This window comes from Pterocles gutturalis, unplaced genomic scaffold (genome assembly GCF_000699245.1).
Source record: "Pterocles gutturalis isolate BGI_N339 unplaced genomic scaffold, ASM69924v1 scaffold34430, whole genome shotgun sequence".
In the NCBI taxonomy this organism is placed as follows: domain Eukaryota; kingdom Metazoa; phylum Chordata; class Aves; order Pterocliformes; family Pteroclidae; genus Pterocles; species Pterocles gutturalis.
Window position 1 is genome coordinate 41743 of NW_010142153.1, and position 6000 is coordinate 47742.

A 6000-nucleotide genomic window follows, 5' to 3' on the forward strand; every position below is an offset into this window, starting at 1 on the left:
TAAGCTTTGCAAACAAGAATTCAACACACACAAAAAGAGTATGCATTTTGTTCCCACTGTAAAATTAACATGCAAATACTATTTTTATGTACACTGAATCTACAAAATAGATGCAAGATGCAAAATATTTTTTGAGCTATATAATTGTCTCTTGAAGTTCTTGTGAACTGATTTTTCATTCTTTAGATACTGGTAAAGGGTGTTCAAATGTTTTTTCCTGTTTTTGCCGTTCACATATTAAAACAAATCTTAATTCAAAACAAAATATAACTTGCATAATCAAGATTAGAAAATTATCTTTATGAAAAAGGGCTTTGAAACATTGTAGCCTTGCTTTTCCTAAATCCACTGTACCTAACCAACAACAAACACAATGGTTATGCTGAAGAAATTTACCAAAATGAACTATTCCTCTGAAAATTCTGTTTTGTGTGTTTCCCCCCCCACACCCTAGTAATTAAATTAAATTTCAACAGTAAAGTTCCTTTCATCTGCAAAACAGGCTTCCAAAAGTGAATCAATGCAGTACTGACTTCAATGCCTGAAGAATGACAGCTCTTCTGCTCTTTAAGCTGCAAGCTGCAGAGAAGTTCAGAGATAAAACTGAATACTTGCATTTCTTCTGTTAGGGACTCCAACAAGACGCAAAGCCAACTGGAAAGGTGTTAGTCTAACCCTTCTGTACAGGAAAGCTCCAAAGCAGAGACTACAGTCCATAGTGGAGGACAAAGAAACACAGCAGAAAAATTAATGGCTTCTCAAGAAGAAAAACCCCAAAACACCTTCAAAGGACGTCTTTCCATGCTCTAGGCCTTCATGACAGAGCTGTTTGGCCAGGTTAGAAGCGTAGAAATCACAGACTAGACTCTTGGAAGTTATTCTAATCCTTGCAGAACAGCAGGAAGAGAGTGAGTCACCAGAAGCTCCCTTGGTGCTCAGTGCTACGCTGAGCGCCCTTCAGTGAAGCAAGCTCTCCAGTTCAAATAAAAAGCAAACAAAGAAGCTCTGCAGAAGAGCATTTCTATTATTCTCTGTTAGTCTTCAGACATAAACATCTTGTACAGTAGATAGAACTACAACGAGTTTCATTAGCACACAAGTACCCACTATCAACCAGAAACAGTAGATTTGGCAGTTCCAATTGCAAGACCTTAGAAATACCGTGACAATGAGAAGGAATGGACTTTCGAGTAGAGCTGAAGCTGAGCCTGTGTTTGAACGGACCCACAAAGTTGCGGAATTTGAGCATTTTGATAGACAAAAGAGCAATTCAAAAGAATGACACAATCTTCTGCTGCAAAAAGACTGTCTTTATAAAAAGCGTGGATGCTCTGAGATATAATTACTGCACTGTAATTGCATATCGCTTACATTTACCTAGCTTGATTGAAAAGCCTCAATTGACACACAATTTAAAATACATTTGTACAACAACAGACACACAGTTAGTTAACTTATAAATATAATACCCATTCTCTTTGGTGTGACTTTTTCAAACATCACAGTAATTGCAAAGTGAAGCCCTTGCAAGTTAAAAGGGCCTCAGTTACACTGTTCACGGCAATATCAAGATTTTGATCCATTTGCATGTATGAATACGGTTTCTAAACCATTTTGTCCAACAGGAACTGTAGCCTTTTCAGTTGAGAAAAGGAACAGTGTTTATTAAATAAGCAGTTAATTTAGTATTTCACTGTAGTGAAGAAGGCATCAACAAGAATACTCTCCAAACTCAACTCTAAAAAGCAATCTTCATTAAGGTTAACATTAAAAAGCCCACAAGAAAAATATTTACGTTCAAAATTCTTTTGCAGCACAGACTCTAAAGGTACAATGTATTTTATTTAGTTCAAATGCAGACTTAAAGATAAGAGAAATTAAGATACAATGCATATTCTAGTTATTGATGCTTTTTTCAGAGTTTTTAGCCTTACATAGCATTCACAAAGCAGAATTCCCAGCTGACTTCAAAAATAGGTCTGAGAAACAGGCAGATCAACAAACAGAATATCTGGTCCTAAGCCCTCATCAGAGCCATCTTTGCTTGGCCCTCCCTCTTACCAAACCATTAGTTCACATACAGTCTCCTTGCCCAGTTGTTCAGAGTCACATCAATTATCTAACTTAAAAGCACATGGATGGTACATCTTCTATTTAAAGAACACAAAACAAGTTTCCAAAATAGAGTTAAGAAAATAATTTTTCTAGCTAAGAAAATTTTCCCAATAAAATTTAAACAGGCCAAACACACAGCATGTAATATTTTGTCCCAAATACTTCATCTGATGAAGTTCTAAGCGACTGCACAGTGCTACACAGATGTAAAAACAACCTTAATTTCTTCAGGATTTGAGTAAGATGTGTGGATTCTAATAAAAACTATCAGCTTAAGCTTAGGATACCACTTTGGTCGGGCCTTCAACAGACAAAATACATATATATGTAATTTGCAGTTTTCTTGGAAAGGTAAATGTCCCTGTGTTTCATACCAGAAACAGCAGATGCTGCGCAGAAACAGAGGCCAATCCTGATGTAGGCAACGGAGTTCTTTACATAGCCCTTGTTACTGTAATACCCAAATGGCTTATTACTTCAATGTAAAGAAAATCCATCATATTATTTTCAAAGCTTATCACCAGAACCCCACACAGAAGAGGGCACCTAGGGTACTATTATTTAAAATCACCTGCAGTTGTCAGATACCACTCCAGTATTTTTTTTAAATATAAAATACCTGATACTCTGCAAGTGATAAGGAAGAATAGTCTGAACTCTGACCCAACCTATAGTAATTGCCATTAAGAAAGATCTAAGAGACAAAAGTTATTTAGGAATTTGTGTCCCCCAAACATACACCCAAAATCATGTTTATTCCCTTGCCAAAAGATCCATCGACAGCTCCATGTAGATCAGATATGTACCAGACAAACAACACTCCACCCTGACATAGCAAACTTGGAATTGTGGACAGCTGATAGTTTCACAAAGGGGATAAAAGGAGCTTTAGAAGTTGGTGGGATCAAAGCAAAGGAACTGAAAATCAACACTGCTTAGCCCAAATCCAAACAAGACTGTTTCCACAGACCTCCAAAACACCAGTTCTTCTTAAACTGAATATACACCAAGATATATTACAAAGCAACAGACAAGTCATACAATAAATAAGCCAATTTCAGACAAGGCAAGATATACAGCAGTTATATCTTGTGAGCTCAGTCTTCAGAGTACTGTTCTGTTCTTCAAATCAGAGTGGCCCTGCCAGCAACAGCTTTGGGGTAGAACCATCAATTATTTTAAGTTCATTCACTGACTATAACACCGCAAGAGTTCAGGCTTCTAAATGTTTAAAGTTATGTATATTGATACATTTGAGTATCTTATTGACACCTTTGAAACAACTGCATGTCATTTTTCAGTCAGATCTAAAGTACATGGCATCTAGTCAGTCCGTAGCTCTGAAAGCAGTAACACAAAATTATCACTTGGCTGTTAACCATTTGGAAAACATTGCAGCCGCTAATTTGGAGGCTGATGTAGTCCTAATCAGACACATTCTTAAGAGAAATCAAGACAGGCAGGTTTCTGAGCTGACTGTACGTCATGATGGACTTAATTACCACAGTGATATGAAATCTTTTTTGCTTTCCAAGGATAAGACCTAACATGAAGCTCTGTGAAAACTACCGAATGTTCCTGTGGAATCCTAATTGAGCTTTACATCTGGGGGTGGTGGAGAGGAAGGCAGAGGAAATAAATTATTTACTGCATGGTAACTGTGGTTCTTTGAAATGCTGTGGCCAGTGTGAATCCCAGCATGAATTCCTGTACCTCGCATGTGGAAGATCGGACAGGGGAGTTTTTGTTCTGAAGAGTCACGCCCACCAAAAGTACATGACCATGGGTTTATTCAGACTCTCGTGGCAAGCTAACAGCTGAGACTTCTCACTCCCTTCAGCCAGACATCCTTGATAGCCTAAAGCACTTCAAAAGCAGAGAATCATAGAATAGTTTGGGTTGGAATGGATCTTTAAAGGTCAACTAGTCCAACTCCCCTGCAATAAGCAGGGACATCTTCAACCAGATCAGGCTGCTCAGAGCCCTGTCCAGCCTGACCTTGAATGCTTCCAGGGATCAGGCATCTACCACCTCTCTGGGCAACCTGTTCCAGTGTTTCACTGAACTCACTGTAAAAAATTTATTCCTTACATTTAGTCTAAATCTTTTAGTTTAAAACCATTACCCCTTGTCCTATCGCAACAGGCTGTACTAGAAAGTTTGTTCTCATCTTTCTTATAAGCCCCTTTTAAGTATGAAAAGGCCGCAGAGTAAGGTCTCCCTGGAGCCTTCTCTTCTCCAAGCTGAACAAACCCCAACTCTCTCAGCCTGTCCTAATATGGGAGGTACTCCAGGCCTCTGATTGTTTTTGTGGCCCTCCTCTGGACCCACTCCAACAGGTCCATGTCTTTCCTGTGCTGAGGACTCCAGAGCTGGATGCAGCGCTCCAGGTGGGGTCTCACGAGAGCTGAGTAGAGGGGGAGAACCACCTCCCTCGACCTGCTGGTCACGCTTCCTTTGATGCAGCCCAGGACACGGCTGGCTTTCTGGGCTGCAAGTGCACACTGCTGGGTCATGTTGAGCTGCTCATCAACCAACACCCCCAACTCCTTCTCTTCAGGGCTGCTTTCTCCTCCCAGCCTGTGTCCGTGCTTGGGATTGCCCCGACCCATCTACAGGACCTTGCACTTGATTAACCTCACAAGGTTCACATGGGCCCACTTCTCAAGCTTATCCAGGTCTCACTGGATGTACCCCCTCCCTCAAGCATGTCAACTGCACCACTCAGCTTGGTGTCACTGGCAAACTTGCTGAGGGTGCACTCAATCCCACTGTGTCATTGATGACAATATTAAGCAGTACTGAGAAGCTGCGTGGAGTACAGAGAAGATACATGGAGTTGCTGGAGATCCTACAGAATGCTATTTGTACCAGCCCAACAATCCTGAACAGGAGGATGTTTTTACAGAGTTGCATAATGTTCAGAGCCTAATTTGACAATGTGTAGGGTCTCAGCCTGTTGATAAAGCACCTGTTTCAGTAACTTCTTGAAGAAAGCCCCAGAAGAGCACTCTTCCCTCTTTGAGGGAGTTACCTCTTTGACTGCATTACCAAACTCACCCTAAGTCCTGGAGAACCGAAACCTTCTTGTCTGCTCTTAAAGAATACAATTGTTAGAGTCACACAGGAAGACACAATCTTGAAGCAGGAACATGCTACATGTATGCTAAACAGGTGATTCATTGTTGCAGAACACTCCATAAAATAACCACATAACCTACCTAATGCCAGTAAAATAGTTATTACCTGTACATCCCAGAACCCAGCCACAGGCAGTTACAACTTTTCTGATCTTTAGTGGATCACAGCTGCTACAACCCAAGATGATACAAGAGACCTTGCCTGATGAACATGTGCAGAATACATCCAAAGGCAGCTATTCATAACAACTTTCTCAATAGCAAGCCTGCTTTTTATTGTCACTCTCTTTGCTGAAGTTTTCTCAAGTCTACAATAGGAAAAAGGCCCTTTACTCAGCAACAGACAGTAAAAGAAATAGAATATATTAGAATAATAAAATGATTTAAGCTGGAAAGGACCTTTAAGATCATCGAGTCCAACTGTTAACCCAACGCCGCCAATTCCACCACTAAACCATGTCCCTCAGCACCACATCTACATGTCCTTTAAATACCTTCAGGGATGGTGGCTCAACCTCTTCCTGTGCAGCCTGTTACAATGCTTAATAACCCTTTCAATTAAGAAAGATTTCCTAACAGCCAACCTAAAACTCCTCTGGTGCAACTTGAGGCCATTTCCTCTTGTCCTATCTTCCATATATTGGTAGATGGTATTCTTCTATAGCTCCCAATCAGCACAGCATGGCCTTTTCTATTGAAATGAGTTTCTCTAAGGAAAAGGGATAAAATAAGGAATCCAGTCAGA